Raw genomic sequence first — 22,728 nt, forward strand, 5'->3', positions numbered from 1 at the left:
AGGAATGGCAAGACTTTTAACATGGAGCATCATGAGTGGTTTGAAGCTCATCGATATGCTTTGTTCAATACTGGATATGAAAAAGTAGAGGCATTCATAAAGTAAGATAAAATAGTCATTTTTTTAAAAAAATCATTTATATGTTATGATAATGTGTTTTAAATTCCATTAATAAATATACATTGTTTAAATTGCATATCATGCTTGCAGGGAACATAAGAATTTAATTGATAATCGTACCAGAGAAAATGCATGGGTAAAAGCACAGATCCATAGTAGAGAATTCAGTGATTGGTTTAGGAATAAAGTTAAAAATATTGAAGTGTCCAATCACTTAAGATGGCTAGCTAAAGGGCCTAATTTTGTGGCTAAAATATATAATGGATATTTCATTAATGGATACAGATTTCATACAAAGACATGGGATGACCCTTGCAAGACTCTGAATATTGGAGTGACTTTGTCAGCAACAACATATAGTTTTTCTAGTGCTAGGGACGAAAATCATATCGATGGAATGGTTATCTATTATGGAATTATTCAGGATATCATTGAGATTGATTATTGGGGTTGCTTTAGTGTTGTAGTTTTTCGATGTGATTGGTTTCATAACGAAGTCAATGAATATGGATTGACTCGAGTATACTTCAATAAAAAATGCAGCACGAATGATCCTTTTGTACTAGCATGTCAAGTACATCAAATTTTTTATGTGGAAAACTCAATTGAGAATAATGTATATTATGCAAGAAATAAAGTCCCGGTGGATTTGTATGATTTGGAGGAAGAGAATTGTCCTAATATTGAAGAAACATTTTGGAGAGAGACTAACGATGACATTGGTTCATCAGAAAGAGTACTCGATGTAGATGTTAGATGGTCGAGAGAAAATCTCCCTGTTGATATCATTGATTTGCCTGCCCTTGCACAACATTCAGAAGATATAACTATGGAAACATCAGAAGAGGAGAATGACTTTGATGATACCGATTGGGATTGGATGGACGTTGATGATTAACAAAGGATCTTCCGAACTTGTTCAAATACATTCTCTTAACTTTTTTGTAGTGAGTAATAAATACCTTTTTGAGTTGCATCATAAAAAGTATGAATGTCGATTGGACTCTATTTGGATTTCTGCCTATTTGCTCCTGCTAGTTGTTTGATTTTTGCTTATTTGTTCTGGAATATTTTCTTGCTAATGTTGGTGCGTACTATAGATATATTAGTAATTAAGATTCTTTGTTTATTGCTTTGTTATACTTCTCTTTGCATCTTCTGCCATTTCTCTAAAATCCCATTGAGTAGCAGGCTCTCGAAAGTTAGATTTCAAACTAGTTAAGATATAAATTAGTTAATCAACTTCAGCTTGAATCCATTGCTTGTTATTCATCTTCCCCGAGCTAGAATTTTCCTTGTTGAATGGTTGAAAAGTGATATTTTGACCAGCAAATTTTTCAAATAAGAAACAAGAGGAGAATTATTCTTGAAAATATGCTTCAGCTACTGATCCTATTGTTGTTTGTTCTTCTCACTTTCATTGTGTTTGTTCTTCACATTTGAAAATTCTGCACTAAGAGACTTCTTCTGTCGTATTTTTACACAGATTTGGATAGTCATGAGTCAACAAGAGTCTTCAAAAAGAAACAAAAGAGAAAAAAAATAAGACATATGCTAAACCTGGATCATTATCATACTTGGCAAATAAAAAACGACGGTTATTGAAAAAAAATGAAATTGTTCAAGCTATAGAGTTAGAGGAAGAACAACTGCTTAAATTGATTGAACAACAACCAGTAGCACAACAATCTGAAGCTAATGGACAATCTGTAGAGGAGAAGCCTCTTGAGCAGCAACCTATAGAGGATCAAGTGCAAATGAACTCTGTCACTCCTCCAACTGGTGAACAACCTGAAGAACAAGGTGACATATAAACTTAGAAACTTACTAAATTCATCTATGAATTCTAATTTTTTTATATTTTCTTATTGCTGAAGGTGTTTCTAGTAAAAACAAAAGAGGTCAAACACAAATGCATAATGTACATGCACGAAAAGTGCGTAAACTGATCTTATTGAATAGGCTAAATCAACCGGTTGGTCCTACTGAAGACGTTGTGACTAAGTTAAGTATCTTCCCAGGTACATTGGCAAGAAATGCGACTCTTTCCCCATTTGATATATTTGATTGGAGGAGCATGGATACTAAAAAGAATTTATGGGATTATAATAAGGTTTGGAGTTTTCAGTATTTAATTTCTTGTAAAATTATTTTACTTCAATTGGCGAACTAAATGACACCAAATTGTAGGAGAAATACATTATTCCTGAAGCTGCAAAACATTGGGCTTTGGTAACAATTCTAGATTCTTTGAGAAGGCATAGACGTGACTTGAAGATAAATTATTATGATCCATATGACAATGATGAAATTCGAATGGCAAAAACGCCTGGTCATATTCCAGAATGTCAGTATAGAGAGCTCCTTAATATTGGAAGTCTGAGAAATTCAAGGTAAAATGTAGTTCAGAATCTCAAACATCCAGCTTCTTCTTCTCCTGATCTCTTTTGTGATATAGATGGTGCTGCAACTTTATTTTTCTTTAACTTTCTCTTCTGCTATTCTCTTCTCTGTTGCAATATTGTTGCAGCTTGTTACTTCTTCCAGTGTGGTAGCCACAAATGTGACAGGATAAGTTTTTTGACTATGATTGGATTAATTAGTTGTTTGACATGTTGAGAATAATAAAACTTTATGAAATGTTGTTGGGAGTGAGACATTAGGGAGGGCTTTTCTGCCCTTTCTTATAGGGAATAACAAACACTTCAATAAAAAGAATGGTTATCAGTCATTGTTTTATCTCTTATCTTGTTCCTATGATCCTATCTATAGCTCACAATTGTCAAATTTGCATAGGATGTCTTCCTTTCCATTATTAAATTATGATTTGATACTGGTGTATGAAAAAGGTAATAGTATCTTCATCAGCAAGAAGATAGTTGATGACTAATGTCTTCTAACTTGAACAAGATAAATGATTGACCAAAGGGTGGCTGTAACTGTTATTATCTATGTTTATCACATTTCATTTGACTAAAAGATATGCTAGTAAGTAAGAAAGAAATAATCAGTGAATGAAGACAATCAAAGGATAATCAGACCAATATAACATGCAACTGCATTTTCATTGAGGGTGCAAGGCTTCCAAGAAAGTGAATCATCCGAATTTCTTTCATGAAGGGGAATCAACTTTCTCTTCTGCTATTCTTTTTTTTCAGAAGGTTAACTGAACTCTTCTGATATTGTCTTCTCTGTTTCATAAAGTTTTATTATCTTCAACATGTCAAACTCAATAATTTCATTTAGAAGTTGATAAGATACAAATGTAACAGGATAAAAAAGGTCACGTTTTCAACTCTTTACTCAAAAAGAAAAAATCTTAAGAACTTATTTATTAGTTAAGTTTGATCGCTGAAATTTGCTTCAAGGTTCACTAAACTAAGTGCCCTTTTGGATAAACTTAGTTTGATCGCTGAAATCTACAGACTAGTTTTAGCTTCATATGACAGTAACGTTCGTACTTAGAAAGCATATTATTTAGTTAGATTTGTTAAAAAAGAAATATTGAGACATTCACCTCGTCTAGTACATTATGTAGCACCCATATGCCTTTGGTTAACATTATTGATTCATTTATTTGCAGAAAATGTCTGAACCAAATACTAAGAACCGAAAAAAGCTGATGAATCCACACACAACAGGCAAAACGATTTTTGTTGTAATCCGCAGTAAATTGGTGTGTTCTCTTATTTATTATCTATGCTTAACCCTTTATTTAAGAAATTCCTGATGTCTATTTTTATGTGACTAGGAAAAAGAAAAGGAATATGTATCTGCTAAGGAGCTCTTTGTGGTCACAAGAACAAGAAAACCTGATCATTTGTACAAGGCATCGAATGAGAACACAACTAGTAAAATTGTACGAATACTGTCAATATAATTTTTTTATTAAGACAAATTATTTATTCTAAATTTTAATTTACAAGACTGCTTGTTGGATATTTTTTGTTAGGCTGAAATGGAGGAAATTGAAAAGCAAATGAGCACAAATGGTCAGTCTGTTGATGCATTTTCAGCTGTCATGGGTCCTGAACATCCGGGACGTCTAAGACTATAAGGAGTGGGGGTTACAAAGACAACTCTGAAAAACAAAGTTGACAATTCTGAACCAACTTTAAATGCAACAAATGATGTAGTGCAACAAATGCAAGAAAGGATGCAAAAAATGGAGAAACAAATGAAGGGAAAAAAGGAAAACTATGCGACAAGAAGTTATTGCTGATGTAGTGGCACAACTTCAGCATGCAGGATTAATTGATCCTAACATACTAGCAGCATTGTCCATTCCTTCACCAAGAGAAGCTACTTCTGGTCAAACAGCTGAGCAAGGTTAGTGTCTCTAAATCTCTATTTAGACTATTTCTTCTTCTTCTACTACTACTTTATCTTTCTCTTGCAACTTTATTTCATTTCTCTATTGCGACTCTACTTTCTCTTGACAGTAGAAAACATTAATACTCTTGGCTACACTTAAAAGTGTATTTTCCAATTTCCTGGTGGACTAGTTTGTTAACTGAATTGATGGTGATTTGAGTTTTGTAAGCTAGCCCTCCTGATCATTGTGGCCTATTGAGTACAGCCTTGTCGATTTTGTTATTATCTATTTATTCTGATTGTGGCCTTGTCGGCCATTTAGTTAGCTGAGTATTTTCTAGGATCAACCTCATCGGCTATGAGTTAATAAGTATGAGCTAACATCATTCTATATACCACTGTTTTAGGTGATTCCCCCTTTGTCATTTGTTATGTCCATTTCAGTTCATTCTCTCAACATATAGGGCCTCTAGAAATGTTCAGCTATTGAAGTGTTAGTGATGCACTGATGCTATTCATGAAATATTGTAAATTGTATCGTGCTATTCTGTAACCATCTATCTTTTGTTGTCAAACAAAGGGTTTAAAAATGGCTACAAACTGAATATTGTTGATGTGGACTAGATTTTTCAGGCTATGAATGGCCATCTATGAGCTAACACCTCTTAAGTTCTAGAAAAGTTCTTCTGTGTTGATTTTGGCCTGTTTTACCATTTTTTTGTGAATGGCCTGTGTTCGCAGACACCTCTTGTGAATGGCCTGTGTTATCATTTTTTGTTTTTCTTTTTTGGGAGGGTTGGTTTTGGCTTCTGTGTTTCCTCCAATTTTTCCTAACCCTACTTCTTCCCCTGCTTTTAGTGTCTAGCTAATCTGAATCAGATTTTCCAGTAGTTTCAATGTTGTAACAATTATCCTGTTCATGAAGATTGTTTCTCCTGTCTGTGAACTGTTTTGATTGCTTTTGCAGCTGAGATTGCACCCCCAATAGTATACTTACATTCTTCCGTCATCATAACGTAGTAGTCTTTTGATTTGAAGATGATTGCAAGCATTTTGTTGGGTTTTGAATGTCTTGCAATCACTGCTTCTCTTCCGGGGCGTACTTGGTTAACATGCTAGTCATTATAGGTAAGACAATGATATTAGAGATATGGATGGCAGGTATTGATTTTGTTTGTAATGATGGGGTTAATAAGGATGAAAATTTCATCCTTGTACAAAAAGTGCCCTATACATTAACTATAAGTTTGGATGTAGCTCGATGATAGACTCACGTATGAGATAACATGTCCCTGAAGGGTATAAAAATAACTAAAGATAAAAGTGCATAAATACATGTTAGAAACTGAAATGTCTTTTTTAATTCTGATCTTGAGATTAGGCCTGCCATCTTGATCATTCTTCGGTGCAACTTCCACTTGTCTAGGCAAACAAAACACCTCAGTAAAGAATATGTCATGCTTCACCATGACTCTAACTGTAACGACCCGGGAGCACCCCCAAGTCGTAACATGCGTACTCGACCTCTTGGAGGTCTAATACAAGCCTCTTAGCATTCATTCATCGCATTCAGTAATAAAAACCGTAAGGAATTTAAACACTTTTTAAAACAAATTCATAATACTCATAAAATCTTTCAAATGTAACGAAGTAGAATATCTAAGTGTCATGTACCATCTTAGACACGAATAGAACATCTTAGGGGCACGGCCCTTTACAACAAAATCTAAGTCTTATACAATGTCTAAGTAAAAATACTAGAAAGATAACAACTATGTCCTCGAATATATGAGGACATACCAAGCTTCTTGAGAAGAATCAATATCCCAAGCTTCCTCAAAAGATCTCCTCACTTGCCACCACGTACACTTGTAACAATAGAGAAATATGGAATTAGTACAATAAGTACTAAGTATGACGACCATGCAAGAAAACATGCACAACGGACATTTACAAGGAATGTATGCTTTTAAGACCTTCTTTAACAAACATTTACAACCACAAGCATAAACCCACATTTCAAGTCACCATTCACAAATAAGACCATATTCACATCATTTACAACTCAATACTTAAAAAAGATAGCAAATGCACATCCCATATGATGGAAATAGGCCTTAACCGACATAGACCATACTAGCAAGGTATTGAATCTCATGTTCAACTAGGCCACCATCCTAGCCACATCCACTCTGTGCTTAGCCTTGGTTTCCATAGAGTATTCAATCACATATGTACTAGAGAGGGTTCCTTTTCTAGTTCAACCGACTCATAGTACCTCTTCCCAAGAAAGGCCCCATTTCTTAGTCATAGCCAATCTAGGTTCATAAGGATAGTTCATTTGACTTTCTTAGATAAGGATTCTCATTCCGTTCCGGCTCCATCCATCTCTAAGCATTTCACTCAAGAAGGGAACATCACCCTAAGGCCCATCATTCAAGGTTATACATTTACTTAGGAAAGCTAGACTCATGAAAAGGCACTATGCTTAAGTCTTGCCAATTCAAGTCTTGGCCTAGAATTCCTCTTTTAGCATTTATAGGAAGAGCTCCATTACTAAGTCATAGCCCAACCAAACATTCATATACTCATATACATAATCAAGCTTTCATGACACAAGACAAGATACTCAAGTCTAGCATATGAGCTACAACATCATCTTATCTTCATCATAGTCCATCATCACCACATATCACCATTTCAAGAGAAACATGCTTTCACATTAGCATAACACCACATTATACAGTATCACATTAATACCATTAGAACATCTTCACATTATAGCTTCACACAAACTTTACATATAGCTTCATATAGGACTTTACATATAGCCTCATATGTGTATAATAATACAACAATGTAATAACACTCATATAATGTCCTTCGTGGCCTCAATTCACAACAATGCAATATTCCCACATTATACAACCACTTCACCAATGCCTTCATGGCTACAATTCACAATAATACAACACAAGAATAAGATATAACACTTCTAGAATCAAGAGTCACCATACCTTAATTATTGAAGACCCATGAAATTGAAGAAGAAATCAGTTGAAAAACCATCTTCTAGCTTGAGTTTCATCAAGGTCTTCCATGGAGTTTTTGAGAGAATCTATTTTGAGAGGGAGGGTCAATTTGAAGAATGGGGTCTAATTTTAGGTTTTGGGGTTTTAACCAACTTAAAATACCCTAAAATAGGTAGAATAACCGTTTATAATAATTCCCCAAAGTACCCAAACTACCCCTCACTTAGTTGGACCTTTTTAAATAAGTCCAACTTGAGTTTTATTTTTGTATATTTCGTCGGGAAACAAGTTCGCGACGCGGAGGTGTTCCCACAAGTTTCTGGAAATTAAATTTCGAGGCAAAGGAGTCCGCGACGCGGACCAAGATTTTTGGCCCTTGGTGGAGCTAGTCTGCGACGTGGACATGCTCCCTCCAAGTGTATTTTCAAGCTGCTTTGGCAGCTTGCTTAGTCAAGGGTTTGGGTCCTCCTCGGGGACCCTTAGGGTGGTCCCGGGGAGTCGTACCCGAACATTTTAACCCTAAAAACATTTATTAAGACACTAGGGTCACCTCCACTGATTTTAGACTCCAAACAACACATAAAAACATGTACAACATACTAGAAGACACCAACACGTAAAAGACTAGTTTCCGAACGTCTTGGTCATCCCTTGACGTTTGACTTCCAAACTCTTTAAAACCTACTAAAAAGGCTATTCTTCATTATTTTAACACGTTATTAATGCATAGGAACCCTGTGAGGCTCTACTTTATCCTACTTCATTTTGAGGGGTGTTACACTAACATTGGCTAGTAAATCAACGGCTTCATTAGCTTCGCTGAAACAGTGAGTTATTCTAAAATTGCCAGTCTTCATGATATGTTAATAGTTGGCTTTGCTCTTTCAATCTTGCTGCACAACTCTTTCCAACTTCCTCTGAAATTAAGGCGTGGAAAGTGTTTGTTAAGAATTAGAATCATCAATCTTTTTACCTGTTCCAGAACTCTGTAAATGGAAACCTTTAAGCCTTCAAATCTCGCTTTGCATCTAGTCTTCCAAATCTCACAGCTCAAAACTGTAAGGAGGCATTCTAAGACATGAAGAAGTAGATATCACTTAGCAGGCTGGTCTATCAAACACTATATGGTAGTTTCGCAGACCAGTGAAGAAAAGCCAGCCATGTTTTGTACTTGAATAGAGACTCTAGCTGGTATAATTCCCAGAAGCAGTATGTAAATATCTCCTGCAACTATGCTATTTTCTTAATGTCATTTAATCTTATTGAATTTTATGCATGTTGTAGATATAGAGTGATAACTTTAAAATATATCACCGAAGTCATTGAACTTTTGCAACAAAATTGCTAAATTATTTTGTATTTTCATTAATTGTATGTAGGTGATGATATCGAAGGAGATGAAAGAAGTACTGAAGACTTGACATAGGAGTTGAATTGACTTGATGTTAACTTTACCTATGTTTTGGAAGTCTGTTATTTTTGAAGATTGTATGGTGCATCTGTAAATTTCATCCTTTTTGAATGGCTGAAAATGTTTATGTATTTTACTTTTATCGTTACTACGTACCCAATTGCAAGCATGGATCTTAGATTATAATTTTGGTAATGAAATATAACTTCTTCCCATGATCTTTTTATGAGTATTTATGCTACAAAAGTATTGCACTAGCTCAATTAATAATATATGTGAAACCCATAGTATATATATGTTGGAATAGCCTAATATTAATCGTTACAATAGCTTGATATTAATTGTTGAAAAAATAAAGAATTGTTGCATTACCCTATAATAATTGTAGCAATAGACATTGAGCAACAATTATAATAGCTTAAAACTAATGCATTACCATATAATAACTGTTGCAATAGAATGAAATGGTTGTTAAAATAATCGTAGCAACAACCTATATAGAACTGTTGCATAAAATCTATTGCGATGGTACATAATCATACCAATAGGGTGTTAACCGTCGGCAATGGACTGGAAATAAATGTGGCATAAAACTTTAGTGTGACGGTTCATAACCGTACCAATACAACGTTAACCGTTGGCAATTAATTAATTCGGAAACCGTTGCAATATGGCCATCTACTGCTACAATTATTGTAACTGTCAGAAATAACCGTCGCAATAGATCTATTGCTACGCCAGCTGTTGTAGCGGTTGCCTAAACCGTGGCGTTAGAGATACATCAACGGTAGCTATGCCTATTGCTACGATAAGTTAACCGTGCCATTAGATCATATTTCTAGTAGTGTATTATGTTTTACATTATCAAGAACCAACACTGAATCAAATTACATACGTACCTTACTCAACCAAAAGAAGAGTTATCACTAAAAACTTAGTAACGATTCAAGATAATGAGGAACAACCTTTTGGTATTTGAATTCATTATTATGCAACAATAATATACCCCGTGTAATCCCACAAGTATCATATGAGAAGGGTAGTGTATATGCAAATCTTACCTATACCTTATGAGGTAAAGAGGTTGTTTCCGATAGATCATTGGCTCATGTAAAAATAAGAGAAAAGACATAAAGTCACCATTGAAGTTGTCCAAGATTTTTAAAAAGACATCATAACTTTGCAATCGTCCTATTACACACTAAATAATTTTGAACATATATTATTATATCATTTTTTTATTTGCCCCAAATTTTAAGAAGCAAGTGTGTTCACACACCAATCATTACATGACACGTGTTAATTTAATTTTAAAGTGTGTTTTTTTCATTTTAAGTTTTTCTTTTATCTTTTTTTATTTATTTCTCTCTCTCTCTCTTACTTTTTTACTTTTAATTTTGAATTATCTTAAATTTTATTTCATCTTCCACCTCCCATTTTCAAGTGATTCATCCTCCATTTTCTTTCTTTTTCTTCACCTCCCACCCCATGTCAAATTGAACCCCACTCCCATTTTTTTCTTTTCTTTTTCGTCTTTTTTTCCGGTCAAATTCTTTATATAATTCATACTATTTTTTAGACTTTATTGAATTATTGATAACAAAATTAATTATTTTTCTAAGAAAATTTAAAATTTTGAAGGTATCATCATCAACTACTCATTTTCAAATAACTTTAAAATTAGAAATGATAATTTTAAAAGAATCAATGAATTCCCCAAATATTGAAAGAACTTAATTGAAATTGGATAAAAAAACTATATGATACTACCTAATCATCATGAAATCTAATGGGTTTATCAAATTATTCGAAATGTAATAAAATATTTAGATAAAGTTTTAAAATTAAAGAGGATAAAACTAAAAGTAGTTAAAAGGGAAAGTGAAGTTGTGGTAAAAATGGTGACATTGAAAGTGAGAAGCTTCAATGGATGGAGATTACAATGAATTTTTGAAGAAGAAAGAAGAAACAAAGAAAAAATAAAAAGGAAAAAAATTCAAAATAATAAGAAAAATAAGAAAATATATTTTATAATAAAATACTTGTAAAAATAAAATTATATTAGTTATTTTAGGCTGTTCACTCTCTTTGAGAGAGTGCACACCACTCTCTATGTCAGGTGGATGAAAAATGATATAATAATATCTATTAAAAATTGTTTAGTGCGGTAATAGGACATGTGCAAAGTTAAGGTGTCTTTTTAAAAATTCGGGACAACTTCAGTGGTGACTTTATGTATTTTCTCTAAAAACAATATAAAGAAGTTCGAATAAGGAAGCCAGCGAGAGAGAAGAAGCGATAAAATGTTAATTCATTATCATATATTTCATTTTATTTGTTTCTAGTTTCTTGATTAAATTTGGAGTAATCATGAGGAATGATATAAGCCAAAATTTTAAACAAAAATCTAAAAACATAATTAAGAATGTTTATGTCACTTACATATGTGTTCTCGGACTTCTGGTCAACAAACTCGTTGTTAGCCTTGATATGTGTCTGATACATCCAAACTTACACTTCAATTAAGAAGTGCAACGGTCGATGTCAATTTATATAAATCAACATGAGTTGAGATCGATCCCATAGAGAATTTACTTACAAAAATAGTTTCATTGTCGCTTTAATTCAACTGTTGTTATTATTTCATAAAGAAAGTAATTGTGAAATGTAAAATGGGTTAAGGTGTAGTTTTCAAGTAACAAAAGCTCGTTATATTGCTCAGGTTAACACAAGTAACAAGATTTAACTTCATGGTTGTGATGATAGATGAATGAAACCAGGGTTGTGTTTCTCATGACTTTACAATTAGTGTTGATTCGTGAACAAGTTTTGATTGATTGTTTCTTTGCAAAATACCAGTGAGTTAAATGCATCTAACACCTCTCGGTCTTGTTAGATAACTTCCACTCTAATCGTCACATGTTTGGTGTCAAAATTCTCTTCTCTCGAACTCCACTCTTCACTCCAAACCAACAGATTAATTCTACTTTTTTCCTAACTACCACTTTTCTCTCGAACAAGTGGTAAATACATACAAATTCTAACACATGCACTCATTAGAAAGAATGAATATCAAAAGTATGAATTATATTGTGCAAAAAATAATTGCACTCTACTTGTTCTGTGAATCTACACTTAGGTTACAACCACAGTTCCCACAATCCTAATTGTGGTGTTTAGCCACTCATGCTTTAAATCAAATAAGGGAAAGCATATGTTGAATGCATGAAAAGAGATCACTTATGAAGATTGCGAATTCAAAGAAATATTGATATTCAAACACAAAATCAAAGCTTCAAGTCTTGATCCGAAGTAAATCGATAAAAACCAAAGTAGAAAAAATGGAAAGTAGTCTATCATATATAATACGACGAGATAATTCAAAAATTAAACCTAATTAATTTAAATAGTCTGTCCAAAAAGATTCTTGCTCGAAGTAGGACTGAATTGTCAGGACGTGTCACGGACGACACAACGGCCCTTCATGAGCTTCACCGCCCGTGAATCCTTCCATGGTCTCACACTTACAGAGTGTGAGACCCCTTTTCTTGGTGTCTTTCACAAGCTGTAGTACGAGCCGTTGGAGGACCACAATCCGTCTGGGTCCTTACTTGGCCACACCAAAACGTAGTTCCCCAAGGCCTTCACACTAGTTCATCTACACAGACTACAGGACGTAGCGTCAAGAAGACTATGACCCGTCTGGGTGTCCATGGTCCTTACTTAGAAATACTCAACCTTTGGTCCTCACAGCCTTTATACTAGACCTCCTTCACGAGCTTCAGCACATACCATGAAAGATACCACGGCCCGTCGAGGTCTCCGTGGTCTTTACTTGGCCAATTTCAACTTGCTCTTTCATAACTGCTTCAACTACACGAGCCTCAAGACGGCTCGTCATCATGACCACGGCACGTCTGGGACTCCGTGGTTCTTGTTTAAGAATCATTTTCTTCTTTTTATTTCTATCTTCCGCGTCCAAATGTTTTACCTGTTCAAATATTACCAAACGCATCATATCCACATAAATACACTTGATTCTAGTATTAATCCATAATTTTGAGCATCAAATGTGCCATGATTTCATGGCACATCAGTGTCTTCCTTAGAACCTCAAGTGAATGAGGTGGTCTTCCTAGGAGTTTAGCCTAAAATTGAAATCAGATTTACCACAGTAAGTGCATAGGTAGTAGCTTTAAAGAAATTACAACTTTTTTCTAAATAAAAATCAAAATACCAGTTGTCTTGCATGCTTTCGGTGAGTTATGGAGCCTCATGTATGACGTGAGGGTTCAGATCCTTCGCCATCTTTGTCACTTAGGGGATTTTTTGAGCATTGTGCGGACTTGGCTTTGAATTCCTCTGTCTCCCAATGAGGCTCCCAGAAATAGATACCGAGATATTTGTGCTCTTCTTCTCACAACCCCTTGCTTCAGATAACATACCACTATATCGTTCTGCACATTTTCTTATAAATGTATCCTTTATGGCACCTTCAATTGAAGTATTGCATTGAAATCATATAAAAGAAAAATAATACATGACACTGATACAACATAAATTTTAATCATACAATCATTTAATTAGTATAACTTTACCTTGATTTCCTCCCAATAGAAGTCCTTTGTCTCTGGTGTAACAGACATCCAATCATGTCTTTTGTGATCCAGCTTCTCCTTGAGGATTTTTGTGACTGCCCCGAGAGACATTATTACTTGGCTCCATGCTTGAATAAGTAACAAACATTATAATTTAACACCATCAAGTCAGGTAAAAGATAACACAATCAGCAAAAAAATTAGGCAGGTTAATGCTTTTGTTAACTTTTGTTACTCTATACGCAAAGATGAACAGAGCAACAATAACAACGGTAAACTGAATAGAGTATCAACATAAAATTGCAGAATGTACAGACTCCATAAGTTGTGTACAAAGTGTGTGACCCATAGAGAACAAGATCTAGAAATAACACTAAGAAAAAACTAAAGAGAGTATTAACAAGTAATCTAGTCCAATCTAATAGATCAAATTATTAATAATGGAGTAGAAAGTAACCAGCAGAGTAGACCTATGTACACACGTGTTCATAATTAGAATGGAACAAGATTCGGAGCACCAACACAAAATTACAAAAAATAGGACAGGACAATATTGTAGTTGTTCTACATGTAAAATATACGTACGTTGTGTGAACCATCGACCCTAAGGCACCAAATCAATCAAGAGAACTTAAGCAACCAGTTAATGACAAAAAATGTGAAGTGGACTACTAGAGACTACGTAAGCAAATATATATTTATATACAAAATATTTTTCTACCATATTGAAAAAATAAGATATTCCCTCTAAAGATAAACTGATACATAATATAAGAATGAAACAAAAATGAACAAAAAAATGTAAATGGAAAGGAACTTGTACTCTTACACTCCAAGAATGACTTCAATTGGGATACAAGTAGCATCATTTGTGTTTGAATAATTTTTTAATATGATTTCATCTCTAGATGTATCTGATGTTTGCGTAATTAAGGACACAACTTCGGATGCAAGTGTCTACGATCGTGCAATAGTATAGTAACCCAACTAAGGGTTGGGGTCGAGTCCGAAGGGAGTGGCCGTGAGAATTAGTGGTTAAGTGCGAAAGTGCTAAAGCTAATCGTAGCTAAAGACTTTGGCAAATGAAAATATAACAAATTAACGGGGGTAACGCAAGCGTCAAGTATCAAATGGGGGTTTGTAAGCAAGAAACAACTAAAACAGTGAAAATAAGGAAATATACAAGTATGGAGAAGGGATTCTTGGGATGTGATAGGAATACGGGATAGACTAAATCATTGGGTACATGCTTTTGATAGTTAACTCATTGAGTATTTTTTACTAGGCTAGACTTTAAGGGGGATAAGCTCTCTCTCAAGCAACTTATCCCGTTTCAAATGCGTTCCTCTCGGACATCCATTTGCCGCATTAAGAAAAGCCTCCGCCTTAACCCACTCACTCTCTCGAGCTGAGTGTGTGGACATGGGACTAGGGTTCACTCTCTCGAGCTGAACCTCATGTCAACCCATTCACACTGGCCATCAATTTAGTGGTCTTAGTTCTGCGACCTCTCTCTCGAGCAAGCCGAAAACACATATATGAGATTATATTTTGCAACTACAACCTCATTAAGTTCATCCACAACCACTAAACGAAATCACATTTAAACTACAAATAGACTATCAGCAAGCAAGACCCAACAACTAATCTAACTCATATTCACAAAATCACACCCCAAGAATTGGGGGTTTTAGCTACGCTATGTAAAGAGATAAAGATGTATACCAATATCAGTTTCCATCAGTGGGTATGCAAGATTAAGTCTTAAAACAAGCCAAAAGTGAAGAATCTAAGAGACCCAAGTCCAATTCCATGAAGATGAAACACTTAAGAGCTCCAAGTTTCCAAAACCCTCTCCAAAACATAGAGAGAATATCTCCAAAACTCTGTCTCAAACTTAATAATCTAAAACCTAGGTAAAACAAGGTAAAATTTGCTCCTTGGAATAAAAACTTACCTAGTAATTATAGCTTTCAGAAAATATGCTCCGAAGAATCTTTCAGCGACGTTAGTGAGAATCGCCGATGCATTCGGCGATCCGCCCTTTGGTTTACTTCATCGCCTTTCATCAGTTTCCTTCAGCATGTTTGTGTCATGGATAATTGGGCGATGTAGCACTACTTCGTGGAGTTACTCGGTGATACGCCGACTGCTCCTTTTCATCGTCGATTTTCTCTTTTCCTTCAAGGCTCAGCACACTGGAACAAAAGTCGAATATGCGATCTTTTGGCGATTCGCTGAAGGGGTTCGGCGATTCGCGGATCTTCGTTTCTTTGTTCATTTGGCTTTTTTTTGCTCCTTTTTGCTAATGCTTTGCCTCAAACTTCAAATACCTTAAACTTAAAGGTTTTCATCAGATATCGGGATAAAACATGCATTTGAGGACACAATTTCTATTAAAATATAGCCCTAAATGAGTCCAATTTGTGGACTCATCAACACTCCCAACTTAGACTTTTGCTTGTCCTCAAGCAAACTCAAGTTCAACCGTTTAAAAATGGTGTCTCGAACAGTGCTACACAAGACTCGATCATGAATGCATACAACAAAACTCAATTTACTTATGCAAAGATTAATTGTGCACTCAAAGATTCAAGTTGCGACTCACTAATATCAAAGAATCTCATGCTCACATTACTTGCCTCAAATGCAAGTTCAGGCTCAACTAGAGTGTTCGAATGCCCTCACAGAAAAAATGATTCCATATTCGCACATAATGATTTAATCATTTAAAGTTCATCAATCATATGCAACACTCACACTCACAAAGATAAAAACAATGCATGCTCTCACCCATAGGTTTTCCCGTATTTTCCAATCGACATTTGTTTCAACTTTCTTAAGATAAAAAAGGTCTTTTCAAGGCTTGTAATGGGGTTGAGTGCAATGGTATGGTCATTTAGGCTCATTTACTTTTATCCTCATGAGATGCGGTATTCACAACACTTCCTTTCCTTTTCCTTCATCATTTTCTTTAGTGCTCATGAGTCAGCCTATTATTCATTTTCCCATAGTGTGTTGGAAACCACCTTTATTTTGCACTTTATTCTGCAACTTCCTTTTTCATTCTTTTCTTGTATTTCTCTTTCTTTGTTTTTTAATATGGAGGGGTTCCATTTTTCTCAACACCGTGGGTTAACAGAGACTTCCCTTGCACTTCTTGATTTTCCCTTTTCTTCTCACTCCACCCCCAACTTAGGCTTTTGGCCTAAGTTGGCTCTTTATTAAACCACAAATCAATAGGATTAACGGTAATGGATTAAGAAAGGTCTAATTTTCATCAAGTTTCGTCCAAAGAAGGTTAAGTTTCAAGGGGTGTTCAAGAGAGGTTCACACATTCACAAGGTAGGCCACAAAAGCGATATATGGCAAATTGGCTCACACTCTTCAAAGTTTCCTAAGATCATGTCAAGAGAAAGCTTTACTTAGTCAATCGGACCAATGGGGAAAATTCTAGGATCTATCATGCATGTTTCAAAGTAAGCTCATCACACTAGGCATCGACACTATAGTCAAACAAGACTCCACACTTTCCCTAGTGTGTAACGGTCATTGCAAGAGACTCGATTCGATACTAGGCTAGTCAAAATGAGATGCAAAGAGTTCACATATTGTCTATGCAACTTAATTTGGCCTCATCGTAGCCGCGCATTCATGTTCGTTCGATTTAGAGCACTATCCAAGTCATTGGTATTGATCGGGACCGAGACTTAAATTTTGCAAAAGAACAGCCACATTCATCACACAAGAGGTGGCAAAAAAATTACGGACGGGTTAAAATCATTTTGCAATTTAAAATAAAAGGAGCCATAAGCTCAATTATCCACAGAAAAGCAGTATTAACAGAACAACCCAACTATATACACAAAACACAAACAAAAGTAGCACACAAAGGTGGGCCTCAACCCACCATGAATAAAAACATTTGTCCTCAAATGCAAATAAAAGTATCCAGAATGTAAATTAAAAGAACACAAAGAGAAAGGTAAAGAGGGGATCTTGTGTAAGTAGTCGCTCCATTTGTTTGGGCATCGGTGCCCGGAGTGACCCTAGAAGGACCAGCTTCACTGGATCCAACAGCAGGAGCCTTTGCCAAGAAAGCCTGCACAACAGCATCTATCATGATTTCTTTTCTCTCGACTATGTCGTCTGTTGCAGCTCCCTCAAACATCTTTTTGTCAGTCTCTACCTCTGATTCAGGATCGACTGTATGCTCCATTCCATCCCCATGTCATGTGGTGGTCTGAGGCATTTCGGGCACATCTGGAATTTCCACTGGTCCAAATATCATGGACATATCGGTGGACTTTATGTAGTCCACATCTTTCCTCAACTCTGCAATGGCGGCCTTTAAGTCTATCACCTCCTCTGTGGCTCCTTGGTCGCGCTCACACACTACTATCCTGGCCACTAAAGCATCAATAGTAGTACTCAGTGGCTTCACAACATCATCGAGCGCAACCTGAATCATGCCTGGAATAGAGCTTTCTATGTTGGCAGCTGATGAATCCATAAATTGGAGTCATTTAGGGCTTTATTTTAATAGAAATTGTGTCCTCAAATACTTATTTTATCTCAAAATCTGATGAAACCACGTAAGTTTCAGGTATTTGAAGTTTGAAGGAAAGCATGGACACTACTTCGCAAAAAAGAACAAAAAGGCTAAAACGAACGAAGAAAATGAAGGCCTGAGGATCGCCGAGTCCACTTGACAAGTCACCGAAGGGTCTCACTTCGCCTTTTGTTCCAGTGTGCTGAGCCCTGAAGGAAAGGATCAAGTCGGCGGAAAAAGGGAGCAGTCGGTGCATCGCCGAGATGTTCCGCATGGCAGCACTATATCGCCCAATGACCCAGAGCACGACGATGCTGAAGGGTGGTGCAAGACGGCGATGAACTACATCAAGGAGAGAATCGCCGAGTTGATCGATGATTCCGACTAATGTCACCTAATGATCCGCTGCAGCGCAGATTTTTGAAAACTATAAATACTCGTTGAGATTTTTAGCTTAGTATGAGATTTTTAGTGTGAAACAATTAATATAATTTTAGTACTTTTTATTTTCTCTGAGTTTGAGAGGGTTTTGAAACTTGAAGAAGAAGAGGGTTTCATCTCCAAGGATTTGGACTTGGGTCTCTTGGATTCTTCATTCTTGGCATGTAACAAGACTTAAATCTTCATACCAGTTTGAATGCAAGCTGATTTAGGTATAAATTTCTATCTCTTGATGTGTGGCTAAAACTCCTAATTCTTGGGGTGTGATTTTGTGAGTATGGGATAGATTAGTTGTTGGGTCTTGCTTGCTGATAGTTTAAAGGTAGTTTAATTTTGATTTTGTTTAGTAGTTGTGGATGAATCTAATGGATTTGTAGTTGCAAATACAAATTCACTCATGTGTTTTCGGCTTGCTCGAGAGAGAAGTCGTGAAACCAAGACTACTAAATTGATGGCCTAAGGAGTGGGTCGACATGAGGTTCAGCTCGAGAGAGTGAGTGGGGTAAGGTGTAAGCTGGTCTTCATGCGGCAAGTGGGTGTCCGAGAGGAACCCATTTGAAATGGGGTAAGTTGCTCGAGAGCGAGCTTATTTCCATTTAAAGCTTAGCCAAGTAAAAATTACTCTATAAGTTTTCTATCAGAAGCATGTACCCAACAATCTTGTTTATCCAATGTTCCAATCACATCCCAAGAATCCCCTCTCATTCATAGATTTCTTTGTTATTTTTACTGTTTTTGCTATACTTGTGACAAAACCCCCAAATCGATAATTGACACTTTTGTCTTTCCCTTTAATTTACAATATTTTTAATCGTTAATGTCTTTAGCTAGGACTAGTTAGAACTGATTTATTTTTCTATTAATTCTCAAAACTACTCTCTTGGGACTCTACCCCAATCCTTGGTTGGGTTATAATACTATTGCACAATCGTAGATACTTGCATCGGAAGTTTTTTCGTTGATTACGCAAATATCAGCAGCCCGACAATCAGCAGATTAGGTGAGCTATCCCATCCGGATCAAGGATGCCTGAGTGATCGGCTCACAGGAGGCAACACCAGCAGTAGGTCTGGATGGTAACACATCAGCAGAGGAACCTAAAGGGTCAACAAGAGTGATAATGGCATCAGATATACCTGAAGGCCTAGGGGTCGGAGTAGGCAAAGATGCCTCTATAGGTATAGATCCAGTGGCCACAACTTCCTTCTGCTTCTTTTCCTCTTGGTCCTTCAGATGTTCCGCTTCGATCTTTCGGATATTGGTGGAGGTGGTGGCAACCAATTCGACATCCTTCTTTGCATCTCTAGGCAACCGAGCCCTTTTACACAATGCAGTGATCAATACCGGGAAAGGGAGAGATGTCTGACTCTACTTTGCACGCAAATGGATCTCAGAAGCAATGATCATCCCAAGATTTATCATGGTTTTCTCTATGATGCATCCAAGACAAGCTACCTTAGCAAGGCGAAAGATTGATTCATTCTGTGATGAAATAATTGTGCTGCTGATGAATCCGAATCAGTATCTTATAGCTATATTCAGATCTTTCTTTTCAATCAAAACTCCTTCTGCTAACCATTTCGGAGCATTATCATCTGAGATTAGCGGGGATAACCACTTTTTCATCTCATCCAGCTTCTTTGATCTGATCAAGTGTTGGTAGTGATCATTAATCTTATTGGACCTACCCAAGACTATGTTGATAGCCTCACTGTCACAAGCAAGCTTCCTCCCTCTGACAACCATGTAGTCAACTGCTTTGAAAGACGACACTAGCCTCTTCCGTTGAGGTACCAATGCACTGTATGCATTGTAAAATTCTCTGACCCAGCTTGGTATGTAAGAACCACGGGGGTTTTGTGAAGATTTGAAATTTGTGATATTTCAGGCACTCTATTATCTCGGGAAACTTATCGACCGTTTTTCCACAATGGTCGTTCTCAGCCCTTCAGACTTTAATCTATTCGTTGATCTAGGTGGGGGGGCCTTGTACTGGAGGTGCCAGTACTATTGCCTCCTCTAGAACTGGAGGAGTCGAAGTGGTGGATAGAGGATTTCTGATCCGAGATGGGTAGTTCAGCTGTTTAGATCGTAAATCATTCCTCTGTGCCTCCATCAGTTCATCTTCATCAGAACCCATACTCTCACTGTCATATGTTGTTCGGTCATTGGTGTAAAAACCAGTACTGTCGGAACTTGCATCTGATAGCTTAACGGTTTTGTCCTTGCCCTTGCCTTTCCTACCAGTTGTGGAAAGTTTAGTGGCCTTGTTCCTGGATGCAGTTGCATCCTCATTGATTGTGATCCCTTTTTCTTTGCCTCGGGGTGGTGTGTTGCTACCTGTTTTGTTAGGTTTAGTCATACCTGCAAAAGATTGGGAAGAGTGAAGGGAATAATCAAATAGAAGCACAGGCAATCTATTGTATGAAGACTCGCCAAGGGAATCGGGAAGTCGCCGAGCCTCTTTGGCAAGCTAACTCAGGCTCACTGAAAGGATTGGCTTCAAATTATAGCAAGTCGGCATTGGGAAGGTCCTTTCGGTGAATCGCCGACTACTTTTGGCGAGCATGGGTTTGTTCCCTGAAAGTTACAGTGCATTTAGGGGTCAAAATAGCATACAAAGGGCGATCAAGAGTACTTTTGGCGAGTCGCCGAGTGCGTTCGGTGACCCACGACTTCTCGCCGAAAGTTACAGACTCAAACATCCAAATTGACACGATATTAAGGGCAAGACGGAGACGTTGGGCGAACCGATGAACTATTCGGCGAGCTCGACCTAGCTCGCCAAATGGCCCAACGTGCCCATTTTCAATCCATCTTCTCAAATTCAATCCTGCAAACCCCGAAAGCAAAATCAAAGCATGCTATAACAAAATTCAAACAGGACCCATACTGCCCATCACCCCGGATACTCAAATTTCTCCTGGATTTGCCGTATTTGGCCATTTGATGACATTTGCTCTTAAGAGCGGTGTCACCCGCTCTATCATTGAGCAAATTTTCGAATTTAGCACATATGTGGGCTACTCAGACTTTACCCAATCAATCTAACAACACACAATCATGACCCAACTCAATAAAAGGCACAAAGATTACGGACATTTGATAGTCAAACCATACGGGGAAGACTTTTCAAATTAAATTAGGCAATTAAGGATTCTAATCCTACCAGAGAGGCCCAGCACACATCAATACAATACTATTATTGCAAAAGAGTAAACAATTTTTGAATGTAAACTCGGGATTTGGAAACCAACCTTTGATGCCGAATAAATTGCAATTGAAAATCTAGGTGGCAAAGTATTCCAATTCCGAGAACAAATCAACAAACTAAAATGCTAGAAGAATGCTAAGAATAAAGAAAATACTACCTTAGTATGAGTTTAGGAGATTCAAGAGCGAGGGAAAGTGAAGAATTTCAAATTTTCAGTCTCTTGGCCATTATAAACCGTCCAGTTCGCGCACATTCGGCGACGTTAGTCGCAGTCGCCGATCCACTCGGCGACTCACCGAGTAGTCACTTTCCCACCGATTGCTAAAATTACTCAGTTTCTTGGGGGTCAAGACGGCGGTCTACATCGAGGTCACCGGCCTGGTCGGCGATGCACCGAACTGCTTCGTAAGTTCGCTGAGTTTTACAGGCTCTGACTTGAACATGAATTGAGCCAAACGGTTACGACCCGAGAGCACCCCCTAGTCATAACACGGTGTACTCGACCTCTCGGAGGTCTTATACAAGCCCATAGCATATCATGAACATTAAAGCATATGAAAATAGCGGAAAATTTAAAACTTTTCTTTACCATCAAAGTTTTCATAAAATAAGAGAGAGTCTATGTCACTCTGTCTCAAATCATCTATAACATTTAGAATAACAACTCTTTCATAACAACTTAGGGACACAACCCTTACATAATAATTACTAGGGACACGGCCCTTACACAAGTCTAAAGACATAAAACATAAAGACATAATGACATAAGTGTACGAGGTAGGTTCATCCTCGAAACTATGAGGACTCCCCAAGTCTTCATTCCCAAGCTCCTTAGAAACCTAACTTCCAAGCATAAGACATCATATCACCAAACCCTACACTTTGTAAAAATGTAGAAGAAATATGGGTTAGTACAACACACGTACTAAGTATGGAAGCCATGAAAGTAAAACCATTAAAACATGCTTAAAGAGACATTTAGTTGAAACCATGTTTTATGCACTTTTGAACATCATTCTTTAAAAGAGTTGGAGAACATAAGTCAT

Source organism: Solanum tuberosum, unplaced genomic scaffold (genome assembly GCF_000226075.1).
Source record: "Solanum tuberosum cultivar DM 1-3 516 R44 unplaced genomic scaffold, SolTub_3.0 scf00261, whole genome shotgun sequence".
NCBI lineage: Eukaryota > Viridiplantae > Streptophyta > Magnoliopsida > Solanales > Solanaceae > Solanum > Solanum tuberosum.